The sequence below is a fragment of the Balearica regulorum genome, chromosome 1 (genome assembly GCF_011004875.1).
Source record: "Balearica regulorum gibbericeps isolate bBalReg1 chromosome 1, bBalReg1.pri, whole genome shotgun sequence".
In the NCBI taxonomy this organism is placed as follows: domain Eukaryota; kingdom Metazoa; phylum Chordata; class Aves; order Gruiformes; family Gruidae; genus Balearica; species Balearica regulorum.
This window is the reverse complement of record NC_046184.1, coordinates 75,868,533-75,894,863: the sequence shown is the minus strand read 5'-3', so window position 1 is coordinate 75,894,863 and position 26,331 is coordinate 75,868,533. Positions and strand designations below refer to the sequence as shown.

At 42.3% G+C, this 26,331-nt stretch overlaps 1 protein-coding gene across 3 annotated transcripts in view; it reads right to left on the bottom strand.

Moving 5' to 3' along the window:
* The window catches only part of STK38L (serine/threonine kinase 38 like), a 51,197-nt gene extending 25,263 nt beyond the window's left edge, over positions 1 to 25,934 (bottom strand). Inside the window, exon 1 of one of the 3 annotated variants that reach the window (XM_075759278.1) lies at positions 25,807 to 25,934. The gene's annotated coding sequence lies outside the window, so the exon portion shown is untranslated. Of the gene's footprint in view, positions 1 to 2,317; positions 2,462 to 4,641; positions 4,661 to 25,806 lie in introns of those variants that run through there. The other 2 variants (XM_075759273.1, XM_075759289.1) reach the window with 2 other exon arrangements.
* Between the last annotated feature and the right edge of the window lie 397 nt (positions 25,935 to 26,331).

Below are 26,331 nucleotides of genomic sequence, written 5' to 3'. Positions count from 1 at the left end.
CCGTATGTGCTGCTTGGCACAGAAATCGAGCCTGTGCCTCCTGGACGGATGGCTGAACTCACAGCACGAGCCTTTATCCCAATGCCTGCTCGGCTCAGCAGCAAGCACCTATGGCGTGGGGATGAGGAGCTACAGATGTGGGGCAACCAGGGAAAATCCTGCCCCCAGAGGTTGGTGGGACAGCAGCATAGTGGAGAGGAGCTGAAGTATGTTCCTGAAGGACCAGGGAGAGCAGGGTACAGCAGCAGAAAGGGGACTGCAGGCCCAATGCTAACTAACTGGGGTCTTCAAGAATCTCCTAAGCAAGTCTCTCCTGACCAATATTTCAGTTGGAATGGACCTCTCCTTTCCAGTAGAAAAATGCTGCCTGGTCAAAACGTACATCCGATCTTTAAGCAGAGAAAAGCCAAGCAGTGTTTACTTCATCGTCAACCTGCACTCCCATCCATCACAACAGCTCTAAGTCAAACCCTAATTCTATTTTCCTGAAAGAGCTTCCATCATTGAAAACCCGACACCCAGCTTCTGCTACACAACTGATAACCCAAAACTCATGTCCTCTCTTGGGCACTTCTTGGCAGGCAGGTCCCACAGTCTGTTAATGACATTTTCATATTAGACTATCAGATTAAGACTCCAGTTAACGAGAGCAAAATCAGTGAGGCATCCAATCCCACCAGCTACAACTCATCAGAAGGGGAGAGATGGAAGAAATCAAGGCACCTGGAGAACTGTTCTCCCCTGAAAGAAACACTTGGCACCTTGTGGGATCACTTTCTAATTAGGAAGGGATGAGAACACAAAATCCAAGCCCCTCGCACATCATCTCCACCCTTCACAGCTCCAGCTCAGGGCATCCAGGATGCGTGAAGGTGAGGGAGAGCACAGAGTGGTCACTTGGCAGGAAGAAGGGATGGATGTTTGACACCCTTGGTAATTTTAGAGTGAGGTAGCTAGACTTCAAAGAGAAAAGGATAACAAGGGATGAAACAGGATGATGCAGATGTGCTACAAGATCTCTAGAAATTCACTCTATGACCCCATGGCATACTTTCCAGCCTGTAAAAATGGAGCAACAGGACAGGGATGAGGAATGGAGACCATAATCATAACACTTCACATCACCAAACATTTGAACTGTAGTGATGATGAAGATTCAAATACTTTGATAGGAAAAAAACCACAAAACCAAAAAACCCCAACAAAACACACTAAAACCCCAACATACACCCCCAAAGCAGGTAAGTTCATCATGTTCATCATTTCAGATCCTTCTAAAATATTCTTCCAACCTTTTGCATTTACTTTTTCAATGATTTCTCACTTCAATGAGACTATAAATATGTGAGAGTACGCTAAAAGCAGTGAAACCTGAAGCCAATCTTTCCAGCTATCTTCCTTTTAGAGGGTTTCACACTTCCCAGGATACTACAATAACCTATTTGATCAATTCTTTCTTGCTCTTTTGCTGGCAATCTGTGTAAGAGCAAGTCTGTGGCAGTTAGACAGTGGTGGGTATCCCGACTGGGCTTCACTGCCCTAAGAACGGGTCTGAAGGTGCCAGTCTCTTTACAGGCAAAACTCCTGCACAACTGTGCTATATCATATAGCTTGTTCATACTATCTAATAAGGCTAGCTCTATATTATCAAATTAATCTGGACCTAAGTCACACAACAGAAATAGCATTCTTATTTTTGAAACCATGCATGTAGTATAATCATACAGTAGCCCTAGAATAAGTTTACTCTGGACTGATTACTTAGTGCATGTTCAAGTTAGGGAGTAAACACCACATACAATTCTCTTGAAAAGCATGGTTTTTTTTCTGCGTGACAGAACAACACTATTTACGTCATGCTGCTGGGTCTCCAATTCAGATTTAAAACGTAAAGCTACATACATGTTCAGTAGGACAGGGAACACCAATCCTCCCTCCCAAACCAGCTACATCACTTCACAGAAAGGCTGATAATAATTTTCATTTATACACCCAAGCACGTCCCTAAAGCCCAGCAATTAGGAAAGCGGTTCACTACTACAGTAAAAAGGGTAAATTATAAAGTTTCCATTTACATTCCAAGGGAATTTGGCTCTTGAATGAAAACCTCCCGGTAAGGCAGATACTGAAACATATTTCTGCCTTTCAAAATTCCCATTTTCTCAGCACGACACATTTGTCCCTCAACTTGCTCCTGAAATGAAGTATATACAAATGGCGTTTTTCAAGAATTAGAAGGTAAAAGAGAAAGGAGAGATAGGCTTTCGGTGCCAGACCTATTCCAAAGAAAATGCATACAGCTCAATAAAGCTAGTACCTTTAGAAACGCCAGCTATCACCACCGTGCGTACCGCTGGAGCTCTTCTGGGTGAGAAGCTGGAGCGGACTTAGGAACGCTGCTTGGCTCCTTACAGACAACACAGCAAAGCAACTCACAGAACTGGGCACTAAAACCCACCACTGACAAGGATTATGTTTAAAAAAAAATGAATTGCTATCTAGGAAAGCAGCATGGATACAGCAAGGCTTCAAGTGTAAGTGCCAGCCCTGCTGTCTCCAAATTGTTTGGATTCTCTTAAAGAGAGACAGGAGATATATATACACACACATGAAAAAAAAGCTACCCACCATACACAAATAACAGCATGATTCACACCAAAAGGCAGGGACAGATAAATGAAATAAGCAACCAAAGGCTCAGCAGGATGAGGTGGTGTGACATACCAGCAAGAGCGAGGGGAGGAGCAGCAGCTGGAGCAGCAGCCACCCGGGCAACTTCTGAAACGTCCAACTGTACGTGGTATGAGCTGACACGCAAACAGAAGCAAAGATAAAAATGTTGTACAACAGCTGACACCTCCAATGGTGAAACAGAAGGAGAAAGTGGTCATACTGTGGTATCAGCCCAGAGGGAAAATGACTTTCTGCACTACAGTTTCTGCTAGCACAAATTTGGCAACTAACACTGTGTGTATTTTCACCATCCAATTGTTTATACAGAACTGGAGAAGTTCCCTGCCTTCTTTTCTTATAGCCCACTTTCAATCCACTTCCAAAGCTTTTGAGAAACCTCCAGTAGCAAACAAAACTACAGGATCCTGAAGACTCCGAGCAGCAAGCAGACAAAAAAAACCCTTGCTAATCCAATCTACGTCAATTATGAGTCAATATTCTTCATCTCTCAGAGGCCGATCTTAATACTTCTGATTATTACTAAATACAGATTTCCATGTTCAGAATGGAGGTTTGTCCAAGGTTCACTTAAGTTGATAAAAAAACCCTTTAGCTCAATAGATTTTGACCTAATATTCCTATTCTTGGCATCTGGATGATGCTAGCTATGCTACTGCTGTTACTGAAGTTCACAGTTATCAGATCAGCATGTTTGCCAAGGGCTGCTCTGAGGTATGTTTCAGAAAGAAAAAATAAATATTATGTTCCTACATAATTCATGTTTTCCGTAGTACCACCATTCACAAGCCTCTATTTTATTTAAAATGCTACCTGAAGGAAGCAACATTCTCTGCCAAATACAACAAATCAGATACTTCACATGCAGATTATTCTTCTTCGACGTTATTGCCAAGATTAGACCTTTCTGACACCCTCCGGTTTTTACAACAGTCCCCATCTGAGAAGGGAAAATGAAGTAACAAGACTGCAAAAAGCTGTCACTGACACTTTAGCATTTCATTTACCTCACTTATATACTTCATTTCCTTTAGTTTGTTATTCATTCCCCAATGTGCGTTATGTTCTAATAAGTTTTGCCACTTTAAAGTTACAGAACGAATTACATTTGTTCTATTTAAAGTAGCACTAAAACTGAGTAAAATTAGCCCTGTCTGAACAGGCTTTGCTATTTAAAAGCAAAAGATGTTCAAATATTTTAGCCATTTTAAGTCATTCTTGCCTTCCCCATGGAGCGTCTGGGTGAGTCGCCCGTTATAGTCACAGCTAAAAGCAGAGAGCGCTCCATGACTCGCCTGGCCCCAGCTCGTAAACCAAGAAGAGCAGACGCTCCCAGTGCCCGACCCTCACGACCGTGAGAAAACCTTGAGGACATATTCACAGACACACAGGACTCGGGGATGGAAAAGCTGCACGGATCCTGCAGCCTCAGTGGCTGCTGCGCTTCTGGGACCAACGACACCAGGGAAGCCCAGGGGGCAGCGAGGTCCAGAGAGCAACTGTGGGTGTTAGCAGCCGGCTCCAATGTGCCCCCTAAAACCCAGAAGAGCTTTTCACCCACTGCACCCAAGTAAGAGATGCTTTCAAAATGGAGGAAGTTACTTTCCTACCTCGGGGTAGACTCCTAAACCTATAAATACCCCAAAATGTAAAGGAACGGCTTAGAGTAGACTAGGTAAAAAAAAAAAGCCCCAACCCTCCAAAAAACACCACCAACCCCCCCCCCCCCCCCGCTCAAAGGCCACGGTTGTATGCACGCTGTACGCTGGCATTAGCCAGCGCTGTTTCTGAAAGAAGCCATCCCACTTTCCATCAAACCATCTGTTTGTTTCTCTCCCGCTGCCACTTGATGCTTTGTGCCAGCATGAGAAGCTGTGTAACCCAGATTGAGGAACTGCACCGGGCTAAAATGATTTCTTTTAAAATAGTTTTTGGTGAGGCTGGTTTTACCTGCGTTGATTGAAAAGGGCCACCCTGCCCCAGGCGGAGCCTGTTTGTTCCTTCGCATGGAGGTTGTCCGAAAGCCAGAAGTAAGCGACAGCGCCTCGTCTTTGATTTGTGAGATTAATTTCTGTGAGCCAAATTATTCCAACACACCCGCGGTAATGATAAGGAAATATTTCCTAATATGGAATAAAAACTGAATATTGGAGTTGCGCTGCACTCCAGGATTTCCTGCTATTCAACAAAGCCGAGCAGCAGAAGCCTCCCATGAGCAACGGCCGCGATTCAGTTCTTTGCTATTTTCAACGAGCAGCAAGCACAGCTGACAAACGCAAATTCATTTCCCTGACGGGAAAAGATACCGGCTGGGTAGAACTATGTATCTATACACAAAAATATATGTGTATGTATATAAACTACATATATCTACACCTATGTAAGACATATGCATTTTGTTTTCTTCCTTTTAGAGTTAATCTGTTGTGCACTTCAAGCGGTGAAGAAACTTGTGATCCAAACATCATAACCTTTGCTTTCACTAACAATGGGAGACTGGTCACTTAAAGTTTAGAAATACAAACCCACCAATAAGGTCACTTCCATTTCGGCTCCACTTGCCTCATCCTTCGGCGATACAATTACATTCTTTATGCTCTACTATCAATAGCTCTGTCCCAAAGTTAACAATACATTTTGAGATACCCTGTACTCAGAACATTCACTCAGTGTTGAATGACTTGCAATGATATACCAAAATCTTCATGAGCTCAGTCCTTTCAAATAGCTCATTTTATCTTCTTTACAGAAGGGTGTTCTTTTTTTCAAGACAATCCAATGATTTAAGTTTTAGCAATGCCCACTCAAATTGCTTTACTGTGCATGTGTGTGTGGCTGCTCCCCCCCACCCCCCACCCCATTAGCCTCATATGGATAGCGAGGAGAAAACAGAGGTTGTACTTCAGCTTCATCAGCAAGGACAGAGGGCTAGAGCTGGGAACAGGAAGGGAATAGAGGTGCTGGTGTATCCACGCACTGCTCTGTCTTCCAAGGACTGCTCCAAATGGGAGGTCAGCTCAGGACAACACCTTGGGGAACTAAACAATGCACAAGACACAATGAGGGAACTAGATTTATAGTCCCATACAGCCATTCCTCTCTTCCCAGGGTATACCACAGCATCTGAATTGATGCATTTTAATTTACTGGCAACAAGAGAAATCAGTAGCTTGCTGAAAAGCTAACAATGCTGTGCAGTGAAATGGCATTTCATAGCTTGCTTAAGCTTATTTGTATCCTTCCTTTCTCCTGGTTCTCCCCGAGTTTCATAGCACTGCAAATCTTTGTCCTCTTCGAAGTGTCTAAAAACAGGAAGCTCTTCTATCTACTGAAGTAATTGCATTCCTGTGCACTTAAGCATTTTCTCAGCTTTTAGCAGGCACTTGCATCCAGGCATATTCAAGAAAGCATTGTTTTCAGATCTGCTAAATTAACTGGCATAGAAATGCCAAAATATTTTGGTGCAATGTTTTGGGTCATGAAATAATTACGAACAGAGCAAGGTCAATGACCAAAACTCTGCTTCCTCCTCAGTTACTGGTTTTCTGGATAAAATTATACTTGGGCCTAACGAAAGTTATGTCCCACTCCAAAACATTTAGAACTGTCTAAAAGTAATATTCAGTCACAGTGGATTTCTCCACATCCGGCTCTTACATGGCCAAGACACAACTTAGGACAGAAGAAAAAGAGAAGGAGCTTCTAATGTGGCACCTGCATAAAGCTTCCTTGAAATTGTAATACATTTTCAGCTTTGATCCAAGAAACTCTACTCTCGAATTTTAGGGATGATGTAAAGCCTTTTATTTCCTAAGGAGCCTAGGAAGCAGGAACAGAGGGGGGATTTGCCTTTGGGAACCAGAAGGAACTTCTACATTGGAGAATGCTGGGAGGAGAAGAGGGCACTAAGTTTGTTTGTCTTTTTACTGCTGTATGCTTGAATCTCTGACTTTTGCTAGGCTCATTTTGGATCACATCAATCAAATCAGGTATAGTAATTACACATGATAAGTCTGTGACAGCAAAGGAGCTGACCGCTAAATGAGATTCAGAACACCGATGACCAGCTATGGCCTGTGCAATGCCTCTAGTCAGGGTTAATAAGCACAACAGATCCCTCTGGCCTTAAAAAGCTGCAAATGCAGGTAGTGCATCTTCTTAGTATATGCAATCCTGGAGAACAGACGTTTGCCCATTCAAATACTACAACAGTTAATTTCTTTAACTATGATTTTTGGAGGAGACAGCTGTTGGCACATAAAGCACACTACCGTGATGAGGCCCAGGATACACAGAGATGAAAAGACGTGTGCGGTCTTTTGACATAAAAGAGGAATACATGGTACCATCTTCCGAGTGCCTGAAGCTGGGAAGCAGATTTGGGATGGAGCTGTGCCATACTCCCTCTTACCACCAAACCATCAGGAGCTCTAGCCATTAGTACCAGAGGCGGAGAAAGAAATCTTATTTCATGAAGGAACCATAATGGCAACATCTGATCCCTACAGTGATAACAAGGACAACTGAAATGAGAAAGCATTACCATTCTGCCTTATTATCAGACAGGTTTAGGGGAGAACAGTCAATACTGCTGCTTTTGCATTTCAACATTTACATCGCTTTGAGGACATAGGTATCACTGCATCAATCTACACATCAGTGAGATCAAAAATACACTGGAAGCAGGTAGCTGGGGCTTATCCTTCAGAGATTGAGAGGTTTAAGTATAGAGAAAAACATCTCTTTCAGTGGCAGACTCACAGAGCCTTCCCTTCCTGAAATCTGAGAGTCCTCCTGCAGCCCATTGCTTAATGTCCCAACTGCTCATCTTCTCTAAGGCTGAAACCAGAGGAGTGCTTTGTTATGGATATGTGTATATATACATGATCCCTCCTACACAATCACATATCTACCCTTCTAGGAAGTTAAGAAAAAGGCAAAAAAGAAAAGGAAATACAAGATTTGCACCTTGGTGAAAGATGATGAGTTTGTGATGGGCATTAGTTCTCTGTGGAAGGTCATTCTCCAGTCTTAGCCTGGGAAAGCTCATTCAGAATGGGTGGTGTTTTCCTTTAAATTAATCCTAGAGATTTGATTCTATTATCTGGTTTCCTAGTTAAAGGACAAGAGATGCAAAAGCAGGGCGTGAGTAAAAGCTCTGGCTACATCCAGTTGCAAGAGAAAGTAAGAGGAAAAAGGAACAGAGGATATCTGCTTACGTTTCTAGAAGATACTAAGGCTGCATGTAGCTGCTGTGCTACAGTTAAACATGCAAGAATGGGCAAATTTCCAGATTAAAAAAAAATAATAAATCCTAAAGAGTCCAGTTTCATATGCTTTCAAGATGAAATTGATTATGGCAAGAATAAGATAACAGAGGATAACTTCTCTAGGAGCAAACCTTTCCCACCAAGAAAGCCTCCAGAACAGAACAGTCTTGCAGCATGTCCCAAGGGCTAAGCACGCTCTTGACTGAGAAAACAGGCAAGACTTTTCATGGAACACAGGTCACCTCAGACAAAGGTGTGGGCTTTACGGGAAAGTAGAAAGAAAAGCAAGACTCGTGTTCCTGCAGAATGGCTCTCACTGTTCCTTTTCAAGGCATGAGACTCTATTGCCACCAAGTGTCGTTGTGCCTCCATTTCTTTATCTTACAAGTAGAGAGAAAGACAAGTGGAGTTACCTGCAGGAAATTGGAATGGAAATACCAGTTTAGTGCAAACAATGTGTAAAGATGGAGACTGGCCGAGTGGCAAATAAGTCCTCCAAGGCAGGGATCTGAATTGCTTGACAAGTTGGATACAACCAGCTATTTCCCATAAATAGTAACCAGAGAAAAACCCCAAATAACCTGTAGGAAGAATGACCTCATTTCCACTTTAGAAATATTATTTAACACTAAAGTTTCCTTCTAGGGATGGGCCCCATGCACAAGGCCCTGACACAGAAAGGCTGGACACTGCTGCCAAGTTCTGTTTCAAGGAGTGTCAATGAAGGTCTATGAATTGCTTCTTAGAGACAGAGGTTCCTCCCTCTCACTTTGCTGATCCCTCCAGTCCTGGCCACGCACTCCTACAGTTTTCCCAATAACGCAGCCACGGGCAAGCTAGGTGAACTCAACAGCCTGACAAAACTAAGCTACTAGCCACCCCCATGCTCCTGTAAAAAGGAGACCATTCTTCCATAAAATCAGCAAGTTGGTTTGTACCAACTACAGAACTGCTAAATTCAGTGGAAGAGGAGTAATGAAACACAGATAGGTACAGAGTACAAGCAGGAGAACAGCACTGTCCCTTTTGCAGGCACCCAAGTTTGGGCTACATCCAAGTAGGGTTTGGATACACTTGTGGCAGTGGGAGGACAAGATTGTCCCTTTTCACAGTGGCCAGTTATATCAGACGGTACAACATAAAACCCAGAGTCTAATGGTGATGACTTAAATAAATGTTAACTCTCACTAGTGAATCACATTCTTCTTGCACCAACTTTTGCTGGCTCCATTTGGAAATGGGCTGATGGAAAGGACAGCTTTGCAAAGCTTTCAAAACACTGGCTATAATTACTTTCCACAGCCCCTTTATTTCAGGCTGCAACAATATAGAACACAATTCACTTGATTTTGATGAAAATGGTTATGGTGAGGCCACCCACGATGAACAGCTGAACACCTATCCCATAGAAAGGTGTATCATATGCTAGGGTCATTCATAAACACCAGGAAGGGTTTGTACTACATGCTGCTTCTGCTTGCTTCGTAAGCCATACCAAGTGCTCCTCCTGGAGTGCTGCTTGATTCTTGTACATTGAACAAAGCCCAGCATGGACAAGCAAGCTCAAATAGAAATGCTGATGTGGAGCAGAAGTACACGCTATGCAGTAGACACAGACATGATTTGTGCTTGAATTTGAAAAGTTTTATGCTCACCCAAAGAACGCCGAGAGCAAAGGCTTAGAGCAAAGCCTAGCACCTGATCTACACTAACACACCAGCAACATGGACCTTAAGGCTCACTCTAACTTCTCACCCATTTGTTAATGTGTGTCCTCTCATTTTACTCAACAACTCTACCAGAAGAATTACCAGGGAAGGTATCCCTAACACAACCTCTAATGGTGACTTGAGGTAGACAAATCTTTCTGGAAAACAAAACCACATTAAATTCCTGGAATTTGTCAATGATGCAAGCATTGAAGTAATAAATATTTTGAGTTTTCTTTTTCTAATTACAGATGATGTACGTACAGAGGAAGGATGCTCTTGCAGCTACAACACAGGAAACCGCATTAAGTAACAGATGATCTCAATTCTATTTTATTTCCCATGTGCAAGAACAAACCCTACAAATAAAAAGAAAGAAAAAAAAGTACTGAGGGTGTGACTCAGTTACCCTAGCATAAAAACAAACATATCATTCCTGTACCTAGCAGGTCATGTTAGGCAGCTTAATAAGTTCATAGGCACGAAGAACCTGCGCTCTTCAGAAGAAAGATGCTAAAGAAGTCTTAAAAAATTATTTATTAATGCATTCTGAATATTCATTATTTAACCTGGCCCCAAAACTTATGAGGCATATGGCCCCTTCCTTGTTATTGCACTCTTCAGAGCTGCCCATTTGATCAGACCTGACAACCAGTTAACTACTACAGTCAACTGTAGAAGAGGCAGTAATTGGTATATTGTAGATTTGGAAGGGTGTGTGGCAAGATAAGCAACTGAGATGTTTTTCACTGTTCCAAAGATGGGTCTGAAGTCTCATTCTCACTTCAGAAACTAGAGGAAAATAAATGAGAAAAGGCAATAGAAAAGACAATTAAATATTAATATACTGCAAGTGGCCAAGTTTGGCGATAACATTTCCAAGTTGAGCTACGCTCAGGCTTGGCGAAATGTTGCTATTGTGAATCCAGCTGAAAGCATTCGTTTGAATGATTCCCCAGTCAATGTTTACACATTCTGTTGCTCATATGCAAATAACATCAATCAGCTGCCTTTTAAAGTACTGATAAATGGACAACATTTGGAAAGTTCTACCAGTTTCCTGGTAAAGCCACACATAATAGCAGGAATGTAGTTTGTCACATTGATGTAACACAGGGTAAGAGAGAATACTTCTCAATTTCACAAATCACTAGGAAACAGCTGCTCTGCTACATTCTCTTCACTTCTGAAAATATAGAGAGCACTAAAAAAAATAAAGAGAAGGGAGCCTAATAGTGTAGTATTTGTACAGAATCAAACACATTGACACTTGTGATTCCTCAGATGATTAATTATTTCTTCAACTGAGTCTTAAAATACACTTCAACTTGCACTCATTTACAAAAATAAAACCAAGTAAAATCCCTTATTTTAGAAGTACCCCTGGCAGTCAGAAAAGGTTTGTGCAAAAACTAGTACTTTTTACTCCACAGCTTATGCCCCAATTGATATTGAGCCCTACTTCCCTAGCCTAGATGCACAATAAAAATTTCATTGCTCTCCCCAAGTCTAAGATAAGGCCAACATCCTGACTTGTGTCGGAAATGGTGTGGCCAGCAGGAGTAGGGAAGTGATCGTCCCCCTGTACTCAGCAATGGTGAGATTGCACCTCGAGTGCTGTGCTCAGTTTTGGGCCCCTCACTACAAGACAGACATTGAGGTGCTGGAGCGTGTCCAAAGAAGGGCAACAAAGCTGGTGAAGGGTCTGGAGCACAAGTCTTACGAGGAGCAGCTGAGGGAACTGGGGCTGTTTAGCCTGGAGAAAAGGATGCTGAGGGGAGACCTTCTCACTCTCTACAACTCCCTGAAAGGAGGATGTAGCCAGGTGGGGGTTGGTCTCTTCTCGCAAGCAAGAAGCGATAGGACAAGAGGAAGGGCCTCAAGTTGTGCCAGGGGAGGTTTAGATTGGGTATTAGGAAAAATTTCTTCACTGAAAGTGTTGTCAAGCATTGGAACAGGCTGCCCAGGGAAGTGGTGGAGTCACCATCCCTGGAGGCATTTAGAAGATGCATAGATGTGGTGCTCAGGGACTTGGCAGTGCTAGGTTTGAAGTTGGATTCAATGATCTTAAAGGTCTTTTCCAATGTAAATGATTCCGTGATTCTACAACACACAGGTATGGAAGCAAAATCTAGAGGCTAGTCTCTTCTTTTTTCTTTTTTTTTTCATCCCCTTGAGTCAAATTTTGCAAAGTAAATCAGTAATAAAATAAATTATTGAAATTTCAGCAAATCCTGAAAGCACAGGGAAGCTGCTCTGCTGACAGCCTCCGGGAGGGAAGCTGTGCCCTTCCCCTTCCCAGCATGCCCAAAGCTACAAAGATCTCTTGGGCTTGTTACCAAGCCTCAAGCTGCTTTCCTCTCCTTTGGGTTATTCCTCATGTTAATAATGCCAGAAAGCATCTTCATCTTCCAATGAACTGGAGCTGCAAGCTTTATTCTGCTTCACTATGTGATGTACCTGCCTCCCAGCTTTCAAGCAAATTATGTCTTGCTAAATTACGTTTAGTATTTTCCACCCAGATCTCAAGGTACTCTGCAAAACTGAAACATAAAGCACATCATCTTGGTATAGCAAGTCAGCAATTGCATCACTGTTGACTACAAAGGAAAGTAAATTAATCCAGGCTCAATCCTGGGAGGACTTTGAAAGCGTATGAGCAAAGGAAGATCTTGACCAGAGAACCCTGACTTGTAACAAGTATCTACGGCAACCTGGGGAACAGACCCCTTCCAACTCCAGCCACTTAGTAGTACAAATATATACAAGATAACATATAGGCTGACACAGCACTGTCCACATATAGTACTCAAAATATGAGGAAAATTTAAACCTCATTTTAGAAATGGGAAAAGTGATGCACAACAAAATTATTCAGAGCCACCAAAATAAAAAACAATTTTAAAAAAGTCAACTATGCAGCACCATACCAGCATCTGAAGCACAAAGGGTAATTTGCAGAAACTGCCAGAAACCTGAAGGAAGAGCTGAGACATGGAACTGCAGCTGAGACATGGAATTGCAGCATTAGTCCCGACTCCTACCTTGAATTTAGTATTACAGTCAGATCAGGTCAGCACTGGGGAAAGGCAAGCTGTTTCTCTGGTAAGCCTTCACATAGATACACGTTTGAAAAATAAAATGTGTGCACTTAAGGAACATAAAAATGTTTTATGGAATCCTATTTTTAACATTAAGTGGCACAATGAACTATAGGAAAAACTAGAATTATAGCAGGAAATAGAAAAAAAGCTCAGTTGACCTGAGCCCAGGGTTTTTCAGAGGCGCAACTGCAGAGGAGCTCTGCCTACTTAGGCTGCTGTTTACACCAGGCCCTGGGGCTTTCACAGCTGTTATTGAGGAAGCACATTCTTCACGCTCTTCTGGAGAAAAACAAATGGATTATGACTATGATGTCGCAAAACAAAAGGAGTCTGTGAATTCACAAATTTTTGCACGCACCTGCAGGGATATTTTACTAAGGCAAAGCCTTAGTTTATTCTTATTGAAATCTCAGCTGCCATAGGAAACTACTCAGAAGTCACACAGCAGTTATCAGAGCGTACACACGCATTTGAGGCTGCATAACTGGAAGTTCACCGGGGCATTGCTTATACTCATCTTTTCTCCTGAAAAATGTGTTCACCTCTGTTCTACCAACTGTAGCGGCAGAGTCCTAAAATAGTCACCCCCACAGAAGGTAGAGGCAAACATCTCCTCCTAGTGCTTTTTTATTTCCGCTGACTACAGAGGACAGTTAAGGCAACTAACTGGCTCGGATGTGCAACTTTTAAGCACCCAAGAGTAGGCAGATGAATCCTGCCTGGCAGCTGATACAATGCCAACTCTCATTGCGATGAGGGTACCTGGAACTAATATTTGGATTTAGCAGTTTGCTTCTCCTTATCATCGCAAAAGCCTGGAACTGTTGCCCATGACTAACAGGTTTCTCAAGCCCTTTTAGAAACGCAGCCTCATCAAATAGTAGGCTTACAGCAAATGGATGTGGCTTACAGTTAAAACATGTTCCAAGGGCCAAATGAAGCAAACAAAATAGGTGGCATCCCTCCCCCATTCCCATCTCCACCACAGAGCACTGGGGTCTCCAGAGGAGGAGGACTGGGCAACCATCTATAACGTGGATAGACCCAGCTCCCAAACTTAAGACAATTTGAATCCAATTGTGGTTTGAGCATCTTGTCATTTTTATATCCTTTTACTCTGGGCACCTCACAGACTGTAAAAATATTCTCCACAGAAGACAAAAGATGAAGATCTGAAACTGTCTCTATAGTGTTTGGTAAAAATACATCTTTGGACACATCCTTTGCCAAGCAAGTGCCAAAACTTCAAAGGATGAATTATAATGTTGAGATATTTGTAATGCAAGTTTGTTATGTTTCTTGTGAAGCATGGCTGGCAGTCAGAGAAGGCATCTTTCAACTCAAAGACCTGGTCCAGGCAATAACTGGAAATAGCGCTTTGGTGGCTTACGTGAAATGAGTCAATGGATCCCAGTCCAGCTTTCAATAAATTAGGAACCACATCAAAAGCATCTGTAAGAGTCACTTCCTTTGTTGATACCATTCTAAAGGCCAAGGACTGAATAAGGTGGGGAAAATTAATTATCCTCCCTCAAAATAGTATATTCTTTCAAAACACGAATTGCTTTTACCAAGCATCTTTTCTGAAAGTATCTCAGTGTGTTTTCACAAAATATGAACTAAGCTAAGTATTTCTTTACATCATATATGTAACTCCATGCTTTCTCAGTAGGAAAAAACAAGACCTGCTGACTTCCAACACGCCACAGCCATGCAAAAGGAGAGCAGACACCAGGAATATTCCCATCCCACATACTAACTGCGTTTCTAGTTTCTGGAACCAACAAAAGTTTATAAGTTCCCAAGTATTTTTCTTTAAGAAAATTTAGCATAGAGATATCAGGTATCTTTGAATAAACACCTCAATTTCAAAGATTCACATCATTAGAATTTTTGCCTAGTCACTTGCCAGTAAAGGGGCACGAAGCAAATAACAAAAACTTAGAAAACAAAGAAAAAACAACTATTTTAAACTCTGCTTTAAAAAAAAAAAAGAGAGTAATTTTATGAAGACACAGATAATATGAGATCAAAGTCTTTGATCATGAACATCAATAGTCATTTCTCATAATAAATCCCCACACCCCCAGAAAGCACTATATAAATCCCAGCAAATTTATTTATTTTTTTTTGCTAGAAAGGAAAGCTGTCTGTACATGTCACAAATACAATTCAGAGCAATGGTTTTGAAAAATCAGTCGATTATATTAATTAATTTGAACTTTGTTGCATTTGGATGGTGCAAAGTAATTGAATATAAACACATTTAATATCAGGGTGTCGGTGCTGCTCAGTGAATTTAGAGATGTCAAGCTGAGACAAAAGAATGAGTTTCATTCAAAGAAGATGAAGGCCTTCTGAATTTTGGTGCTCAGTAAACAACTGCTAAACTGACTGAATGATGGCTGTGAAGTACGCAGGGTCAAATGTGGTCAGTACCTCAAAGAGCACTGGATCTTTCAATTTTGAAAGAGCACTTATAAAAAGATCCTCACATATCCTCACTCTGCCTGTCACTTCCAAAAACGTCCTAGGTATTCACAACAGAGGCTGGATTATCCTTTGTCAGTCCCCTCTCCCTCAAAGTTGATGAGAATTATATGACCAAATTCAATATGCGAAGTAGATTTAGCATTCTATCAACAAAAGAGGTTTCTTGCTTAGAAGTAGCATTGACTAAGGTACCAAAGAAAGCCAAGAATTACAAAGAAATTTTTAAGTGTTTATTTTATTCATACATTAGTCATTGACAATGACTTTCCCATTAATCTGGAAAGCCATTAGTGCAGCTTCCTTGTAAGAAGTACAGTTAGCCAAATTTTATTTCCGTTAAAAGTCCTACACTCTTGGTCAAGCACAAACTACATCCCTGATCTACCCATGGAAGAGAAAAGATGGGAGAAAAGCATAAGCAGGCGCAGCGCTTGTTATACCACAAGCAAAAAAGCCCCTATTTCCCTCCCTAAATGTACATGTATGATGGAAGCCTACTTCTATAAGTGACTTCATCTTGTAAATCAGATGCTATGTTGACAAGACGATCACCACCTTTGAATAGAAGGAAGCTGCACCCAAAGCACCAATTCAGATGTTCCAGACAGAAGTCTGGCCCTCCATCCAAGACAAATATGGACCTTAATCTGCACTGCTCTTACTGTGGTTTATTAGTTTGCAATATCTGGAGAGGATTAACTTTATGATTCAAGGGGGGGGGGGGACACGACAGACCTTACTTAATCAACATCTTTGCAGTAAAATCCAGCCTTGCCTTGGCAGGCAAGGGAAAGAGAGGGATGGAAAGCACTTAGATTCCACAGTGACAGACAAAAATTTCATCATGCAACTGCATTTTTCAACTGCACGCAGGCAGATGCAGATTCACTATTGCTCTCTAATATCCTAAGTAAAAATACAGAAGCTTTTATCCTCTTAGTCTGTATGGCAGCATTCTTTAAAGATGACACAACTGTTTCAGAGCACTTAGGCAAAAGAACCAAGAAAACACATTTACGCTGTATTTCTCAGACTGAGAAAATTATGGTCAAATAGAAATAAGAAAGGTACTGTCAAGACTAGTCTCAAAAGTGAGTTTCTACATGGAAAAAAAAAAAAGATACAAAGAACACTAACAGGTCTCAGTATTGTTTTTTAAAAAGAGAAATAGTATCACCGAAATTGTCATCATAATTCTTCTCTTGCAGCCTTTACTCCCTTACCAACACAGGCTCATCCCATGCCTAGGGGTTAAAATCTGAAATTGAGCTTGGACCGTAAACAAAACTGAAATTGGCTTTCTAAATATCACTGCTTGTTTAATAAAAAGGGCTGAGAGAAAATTAGCTAAAATCACTTATCTTTATTGTAGTATAACAATTTCCCCCCAATTACCTCCTAATTACTTCCTTTTTCCATTTTTGATTTTCCACTATTCTTCAGATCATTGCATTTGAAATGATTGAAAGTATGCATAAAAAAAAAGGATGTGTATCTATTAATTTTTTTTTCCTAAACGTTGCTTTTGATTGTAAGGATTATTTTACAAAGCAGAAAGTTATTAAACAGATAATGGGCAAGCATATTTTTTCATTGTATCCCCACCATGGCCAGAGTTCTGCGTATTACCGACGAGCGAAGGTGAAGGCAGCAGCATTTTTGGCAGTCTCCAAGGAACCTCTTTGCTAGTTTCCAGCAAAGGTGTTCAGTAAAGCCATTCTGTCAGCAGCCAGACTGCAGCAGCAGCTGTCAGCAGCAGCTGAAATCAGTGGTGTAAGTCACAGTATATTCAGGCATGTGAAATTCTCTTATCTCCAGTTTGGATGGTATAATGTTCATCTATTTTTCCTGAACACTGAAAGGGATTTGTTCTTCTTTTATCATCTGCCACTACACAATTGGTTTACATGTCTGTGAGCAAAAGCAAACAGTTAACATGAATCAGGTGCCCTCTGGGATTAATGGGGCTTAAAGGTATCCAAGTACGAGCCTAAGACTTTGGAGTTATGAATGAACCATAGCTGTCAGAGATTAGACTTTCAGTAAGAACTCAGAGCAAGCGGCACTGTGATAGCAGGGAACGTGGCAGGTTGTACTCTCATGCCTCCTGAAAAACCAAGTGGGAAGTTCCTTTAAGTCACCCTGCAGTAATATCAGCACCACTGACACTGATCAAAGGAGTTGGGATTAGAGCTGCAATACATTCAGTCAGCTTGGATATCCACATACCAGTTAGCCCACTAACACATCCACGGTCTGAGATTCACAACACCGTCAGGGGGATTGATCGTATCAGTACGGCATTCATTTTGCATTCCGTGCCATGAGAAAGCCCAGAGCAGTAAGTCTTGAAAGACAAGAGGACACATCACCATTCCTGTCACAAGAAAAACTTTGCTACAAGTTCACTTACATCTAAATTACATCCCAAGTGTAACCACCCATCTGGAAATGCCAATATTTACATGCTCAAACTGATTAGCTGGTAAATATATTATAATCCTCACCTGGACAGCTCCAGCCTTCCATATATTACTACCACACCAGCACAGCTGAAACCCAAGTTTTCATCCTACACATTTGTTCTCTTATAACACTACCTTAGCTACATGGCCTCAAATCTTTGGAGACAGCTTCGCATTTCCTTGTGCACCTGGGGCTCACAGTGATTTCAGTGTGTTCCTTCCTGTTGAAGGAATGGATGAATGTTCCCTGTAAACACTGCTAATTACTGAGAATTAAAGCTGGTCAAGAAGTGGTGCATGCTGCGACATAAGAAAGAAGCTAAAAAATTTTCCAATTTCTTTGAAGGTTTGCCAGCAGAGCTTGAAAATCTAACGCACTCCACTTTGTTCTTTTCCCTTTGTCACTGGCTCATGAAAAAAAGATGGAGAGAAAGGAGAGGAAAAAGATTTAACAGGAAGAAGGAATCCCCTTCTCTACTCCCTTCACCTTCCAAACCAAATTAACTAGTTTTGGGGTTTTTTTCCAGATCTTTATCTCCCTTCACCTAAAAGCTGTCCTTCTCAAAATTGTATAATAAATTATCTGTAATTCATTTTCTTACCTGAAACTATTTCTGAAGATGGTTGTTCCTAATACCACAGCTCATCACGACTTAGTGATTTCCGACCTGTGGTTCACAGACACTGTCAGCAGTGACAGTGGGACAGGAGTGGTTTTTTTAATCAAAGGTGCATGACGGTCTGGGAGTGCGCTGTGGCTTGACAGTAGTCTGTGGTTCACTGGACTTGAGAACCACAGCCTCAACTTCTGCTGCTGTCTAACCGCTCCCTGGCTTGTATAACTCAACCTCAGAGACAGCTCTAATGCTCAGATTCAGCAGAGTATCATCAGGGGGAGCTTTATTTGACTTCAGTTCCACATGTATCTCCTTCAGCAGAAACTAAAGGCCAATTATATTCAAGTTTTTAATACTACACATGCATGTTTTTATTTCCTCCTGTGAGGATCCCCTTATCCTCTCATCACTAAATGACTGTTGTAATGCCTGTATTCTGCAATTTGGGCTTTTCAAATACTTCAAAACAGTCTCTGCTCTATAGTTTTTTATTCATCCTACTGTCATTTTGCCTGACTAGGGTCACTCAATTTCTAGTTGGAATGATTCAAAGCATAAGCAGTTTGCAGGAGATTATTCCAGGTGTTCTTAACATAATTGGTTTTTTGTAAAGGAGAAAAAAAACCCCAAAACCCACAGAAAAGTTTCTAATGGCAACTGAGCAGTGAGGTCACCATATCCAGAGTACAAGTGGGCTAAGATGTTCACATAATACATATTTTATATGAACTCTCCTTCTCTGTTAAATGAAACTCCCTGAAAAGATAAAAAGGACAAAGTAGGGAAAGAATCTCCATACAATAATACTAGAACCTCTCTAATAGACTTCAATATAAAATGATCATCTATAGACTTTGCTCACAAGATATTTGAGAGCTGAATTCATGAAGAACTCCTGTGTCAATAAACCTTGCTTCTGTCCTTAGTCATTACCTTGTAAGATGTTACCTATGCCTGTTAAGATTGGGGAAAAATTAAACAATAAGACTTTACTAGAAATTGTATATACAATATAATCAGGGTTATTTTGATTTCCCCCCTCCATAAATTTGAATGCATCTCCTTTCCTACAGCATTTGCAGAAACCAAGATGCATGCTGTAACTAATTTCATTAAGGAAATAAATTATTTTAAACTGTAAGCAGGCAGTTTAACTTAGAGAATTTTTCTTTAGGTGCAACAAAACTTTTGATTTACAGAAGTGAAATATGGCAAGTCAGTCATGAAGAATATCAACTCACTTGCTCAGAGTTCTTTACCACTTCAGCAGACTAACCAAGCACAAACAAAACCAACAAAACCCAATGCCAAAGACACACGTTATTGACATCAGAAGTGATAAAACTCCTTTCTTTCACCTTATCTTGACAGTCAGAACTCGCTGTGATGCACTTAACTGCTTTCCAAAACATGCCACTATTACGATCCGCACCATAAGATGACCTTACTTGGTAAGTAAGTGTCACCAAGCGTATCTGCTACACAAATACCTGTTAACCAAAAGCCATTACTCCACTAAATAGGAATGTGCTTTAACAGTTGGCTGTTAGGAACATGTAACAGCCGTGTCCTTCATTGCTGTATGATTGCCTAGTGTCCCACAGAGAAGCTCATATGCAGAACACAGAATTCCCTTACAGTTCCAGATGTTACAGCTTGTTAAATTATACTTTTAATTATTGTTAAACAGACTTCATTCTCCGTGTTCAGCTTCTACAGTTTGTAAAAATAGGTACTCCCATTGAATCCTTACCTTGTGATTGAATTTGTTCTCCTTTCCTGCACTGCCAAACACTAAATACCACAAAACAGAAGAATCCAGTTATCTTTAACTTCAAGATGCAACAGCTGCCTTTAAACAATGCAGTACAATGCTTTTGTCTGTGGAGCTACCAATATAAGCTTTCCTCTGCATACAGGACTCGGCATGCTAAAAATTAGTGACATTTTAAGTGGAACACTTCTTTCATCATCAGGCTAATATTTGGCTGGCATTCTGATTACCTCCCTTATAAGGCACCAGTGAGAGGGAAGGGCTGGGAACACATTATGCAAGTATTCATTGCAAAAAAATAATTAAAACAATTTTTAAGAAATATCTGTGATAAACACTTTTCCAATATACAAAGCAAGACAAAAGGAGTCTGATGCCATTGCACTAAGGTCTGCTATTCCTACTTGGCTAATTTGGAAAAAGGGATTTTTTTTCCTGAAATGGAAGGGGTTTTCTTGGGTTTTATGGGAAGAAGTGGAACACTTAAGCCTGCAAGCTGCTCTACCAAGTGAAGCTATAGCTGTTCCGGTGTTACATGGCAGTTGAGTCAGACCTCTTTATTAGGTTCAGCTCTACTCATTCTAGAAAAAACAAAGTAGAAAACAGTGCTCTGTGAGAAAAGTCCACTTTATTAAGCAATCCCCCACTAATGACTGAGCTCAGACTGGTAGTAGTGCTGGCAAATTTAAGGTTTGCACACGTGGCAGAAGCAAATCTATCTTGGAAATGAACACTGTCCCTGGAAAATCCTTTTCCCACAGAGCAGACACAAAAGCCCCCAAACAGGTAGTGGTCTGGTAGGAAGAGGATCTGTCCTCTGGGTGGGTTCTCAGTGATGCTGACAGAAGTTCACGGTAGAGCACAAGTTGTCTCTGTTGCATCAGGGACAGGGAGATGGAGCTTAGCCTTGTACAACCAGGAGAGTCCCCTAAGCACATGCAGCTCCCCACTCATATCAAGCTGCTTCTGTCAACCGACTTTTTGTTGGTTGTGTCCTTCCTAGAAGTAGCTTCAGGGTAGTCACGTGCCTTACTAAAGTTATGGCTTTCATTCCTTAGCCCCCAGTTTAGACTCCTGCATACAGAAGCTTGACTGTACTTGTAACTCCTATGGCTCAGCACGACCTCATATCATTTTAATTGCACCCAACTTAAGCATGACAATGGCTCATAAAAAGGGCCCCAAACAAAGTACTTATTTCTGGTAAGGTACCCACTTGACTAAAGTTTTCTAATTGTTTGTCTGAGGGTGGTTTGCTTGGTTTTGTTTTACTACAAGATTTAATTGCTAAAATTTCTTGGCACATTTTATAAATGCACTAGCAGTGCCTTACTTGTTACGACATTACACACAGTACTCTCAGAGAATTGTAACTGCTGTCTTTATTACACATAATAGAAAAAGTTCTCACGACCTTTCATCTGTTCAAAGATAACAAAAAGTTTTTTTGTTTCCACTTCTGAGGAAGGAAATTTAAAAAATTCCAATATGCCAAGATCTTTGCTAAGTCTGCAGCTCCTTTACAGCATGTAAGCGATCACAGGCTCAAACTCTGGAACATGAGAGACATACCTAATATAAGTTGCAATACAATAAACACTCTTCCTCTAAACACCGTTCCTCTCCCCATATAGATCTGAGTTATCCTCTTACTTCCTCCTTCCTATTTATTCTGCCACGTATGATAAACTCAATCTGTTTGCACCAAACTATTACTTAATATTGTCTGTTCCTTGTTACTAAAAGGTGACTAGCTGTCTCTTTTTACTGTTTCAGGAGATTCTCACTCTTGTGGGACTACCATTTTAATCAACCACTGTTCCCTTTTACTAGCAAAAGTAAAGACGACAACTGTTCCTTTGACAATGAAAATCTCATCAAATAAGTAGTCTTCCAAAGCAAGTTTATTACATTAAAATTCTAGGTGTCTGCTTTCTTCATATTCTATCCAGTTGCAATTCTCATAAAACCACACCAGCCAACAAATTGCAAGTTTGTAGGTATAAATATTTAAGACATACATAACAAAGTTCCAAATCTACAGTTTGAACCAGAATGCAAAATCTGATGCCAAAATTACCAAGAAATCAGAAAACCATACATTTGAAGCATAAAGATTCCCAATCCACTGTTTTCCTTTGCTTTTTTAATCTCTACAAAGTATTGAGATATTAATGCCTCACAAGATTACCTGATTTTACAATTAAAAGACAGTATTAACTATGACAACTTCCCATTTTAATGCTTCCCACGCTGACCAATTATTTATGACAAGGAAAGTAAGTTTTTTTTTTCCTGATAAATTAATATCCCCCCCCGTCTCTGTTTTGTTTTTATTGTTGTCAAATAAAAGTGTTCTATTGTTTCCTCGTGCAGACGCAGGAGCAGTGGGACTGCCAAAAGTTATTCTGTGGTTTTAGGCTGTAGAGCTGCAGGGCTTTTCGCACCAATCAAATGGTGGAATCTACTCTTCTGCGTTTGGCAAAGACTAACGTGATCCTTCAAGAAAAGATCCCCTACCTTAAACACAGCTCACCACACAAATTCATACCACACACCAAATAACTCTTCTCTGAGTTCATACCCTGTAACATTAGATTGTGTTACCCTCACTGTTACTTCTTTCTGCACATCAAAAGATGTTATTTAGTCACCAGACTTTGAGAAATCCTGCATCAACCCACCCCATTAGACTTTGGTCAGTTATTTATCAAACCCACATTTTCATGCTACAGTAATGCAATTACTACTGATGGCAGGTCTGCTCTAAGTGCAGCTATATGTTGAAATGATCTGCGAACGAGAGAAGATTAAATGATTTTGTGGACAATAGTATGTTTGATTTATGTCAACTGTCATTACCCTAAGACACATAAAGCCTCTTTCTGGAGGACTAAAAGCAAACCATTTACCATATAATATCAGCTTAGTAGTCTTTGTGCTGATGAATACTGTATTCAGAGAAGTAATTCCTTTCATTGTAATTTACAGGTCTACGCTGCATCTCCTAGAATACAAATATCAAAGTTTATCAATTGGCTTTACATTTTAACGAACTCTCAGCTTAAACTTGGTGGGAAGAAGAACATTTTTAGATTAGAGTAATCATGGACTGAAGGAAAACTGAATTTACAGGGAGAAGATAAGCTTTAAAAACAAAGACAAACCCACTGCCCAGACAGATACAGTGGAACAAGACAGTGCTTCACAAACTGTGACTAAGCTCCTTATGGTCACTAAAGGATTCAAGAGAGATCTCAAACTACAGTAGGTAACTTAAATGATTAAAAACTTCTACCCACCATTCAAGCTTCAGGGGCGCACAGATAGAGGAGCCAAAAGGAGGCGACACATAAGTCCTGAGAAACCACAGCTAGGCAAACCTCACCCACATGTGTGAGAAGCTATGCATACACTGAACTCCATTCATTGTGCCATCCCGTATCACTCCAATCCATCCCATATCATTCCAATTCATGAGAGGCCCACCAAGGACTCCACTAAGCACAGGATCAGATCCCCAGAGGTCAGCTTGCACAAGCAGGTCCAGTTTTTGTTAGAAATCCGAAACTTCTGTTCTCGTGGCAACATTCCCTCATTGCACATGAAAAGCATAGGGGCTTGGTCCAACTCTACTGCAAGTTAACGATAGGGTGTGGGTTTGTTGTTTGTTTTTTTAGAAAGACGGACTTTCTGCAAAAAAAGGCAGAAAGAAATAAAGCATGATACCTGTCTACTGTAAATATTTGCTTCTGAATTCTGTTTAGCTAGTGGTTTGGGGGTTTCCTTTTCCCTGAAATGTTTGAAAAATAAAATGTTTAATTTTAGATTTGTTTTAAGCTCTGTTAAGCAATAATATTTAAATTGAACATATACTACGCCATGTACAATGTGAAAAACAGCTGAGTTCCAGTTCCAGAGAACCATGCAAATTTGACTTTTCCTAATCCAAGACTACTACTAACAAAAGCGGGAAAACATGTCTACATATAGCACAGAAGATAAAACTGAATCAATTCTGTTAGATATAGTAACAAGAGTTCCCATGCAATGAGTGTGGCCACCACTCATCACCTCTCAGGTTAGTAGCCTATGGGCTAGTATTTCAGTTAACTGCTGAATAAAATTAAGACTAATACTCTTTTATCCCTAAATTCCTAAAGGATAAGGAATGAAAGCAGTTTTTAAGATTACTGTGTATACTCAGGCATCTTTTATGGAACACACACAACAATTCAGTGAGATTTATTAGCATTACATATGCTCACAAACAAAATCCCTGCACTTCAAGTGACTTCAAAACACTGAATCAGCAGGCGTGACAAAGCCCAACATCTGTGGTCTCCAAAATAAATGTCACTGCTCTTCGGCAAAGAGCAAGTAAAAGCAAAACAACGTGAATACATCCCACCAAACAGTCTATAAAAAAAAAAAAGGTTTCTTAAAGTCAAACTTCCGCATTGCTTTTTATTCAGAGGCTACATCAAGGCTCATTTATTCCTATTCTAGATTTTGCAACAGGAAATCAGGTAGGCACCATCAGTGGAAGCAGCCTTTTAGCATGTGTGTGAACTCTATTATTCTAACCCAAGACGTTTCAAATTAATTAAAACCCAACAAAAAGGGAAGACATCTCATAGTTCTTTGCATATAACTTTTATCTTAGTCACTGTAAATTGCCTCAAGATACAGAGCACGAGCCGCCAAATTACGGGCCCAATCCAGAACTCCTTCGGCTCAGGGAAATGGCACAAGAGCACGTTTCGGGCTTGTTCATCTGAGTGTGGAAACTTGTGAGGTTCTGTTTGTTTGGGGTTTTTTTGTTTGTTTGTTTAAGCGCCTTACAGAAATAATTTTGTCCCTTTAGTTATTTTTAAAGGGGGCAGGACACCCTCAACCCCGAAAGCCACGTTTGTCTCCCGCGGGTACACCCCGTACCGCCTCAGGATGGCCCCCGCCGCGCCGGAGCCTGACCCTCCACCGCACCTGCCCGCCTCCGCCTCCCAGCCCACTTAAACGCCGAACCTGCCCACCGAGCCCACCTCTCCCCCCGCCGCCGTCACCCCACCGGGGGCACGCCCGGCTCTCCGCTGCCCGCCACCGCCAGCCCCTCAGCCCGCCGCGCCCAACCGCCCAGCTGGCGGCTGGCACAACCGTGCCCCCTCACCCCCCCTCACCCCCCGCGGGGATGGAGCGGCTGGCGGCGGCGACCGTGGCGGGGCACCCCACCCCGGGGAAACGGGCGAACTCGGGCAACTTGTGCCGCTGGCAGGAGGCGGCAGCTCCTGCCCGCCCGCCGGCTCGGCCGCGGGGGGGAAAAGTCACCCGAGGGGCAGCGCGCTGGAGGCAGGCGGGCAAACTGCCCTGGCGGCTCCCAAGCCGGGAGCCACCCCCGATCCTCCCGCCTCCTCCCCGGGCTGTGCGGCAGTCGGGGGTAAGGCTGTCGTCCCTCAGACTCTACGGCTATGGCTGCTCCTGCTGCCTCACGGTGGGGGGGAGGAAGGAGGAGAGGGAAGGCAGTGGGAGATTTCCAGTTTCCAATGACAGGGTCCCTTCTCCCTCCGCACCACACCAGGGGAAGGCTGCTCCCCCGCCTCCGGCCGCCGCTGCTGGGGCGTGGGGAGAGCCGGGACGAGGGGCGCCCCCAGGTCGGAGGGCTGCGCCGGCTCCCCGCAGCACTCACCTCTCCGCGCCGCCCTCCCGCCGGCTCCTCGCTCGCTGCCTGCAGCCGGCGCCTCTGCGAGCACGGCCCCCTCCTCCGCGTTAATGGCAGGAGGAGGAGGGTGGCAGGAGGGCTTCGGCGGGGGGATGTTTACTCGGAGGCTCTCGCGAGAGCCCGGCGCCGCCGAACCGGGCCGTGATTGGCTGCTCCCGCCGCCCGCCAGCGCTGCGCCCCGCCCCGCCCTGGCCCGCAGGCAGGTGCCACAGGAGCCAGCGCGGCCAGCGATGGCTACTTCTCCTTCTCTTCCTTCTCTTCCTTCTCTTCCTTCTCTTCCTTCTCCGCAGCCCGACCTTCCTCAGGAGCGGCGGCCGGGAGCGAGCGGCTTCGCCTCCGGCTCTTCCCGGAGCGCAGCCGCTGCCTGGGGCCGCCCGGCCGCCCTCGCTCCCCGAGAGCTGCTTCAGTCTAAGCAGCCAGCTTAAACCTGCGCTCTCAGCAGGCGCTGGCGGTGGAGGTTCACTGAAGGGCTGGTAGTTATGAAGAGATCTC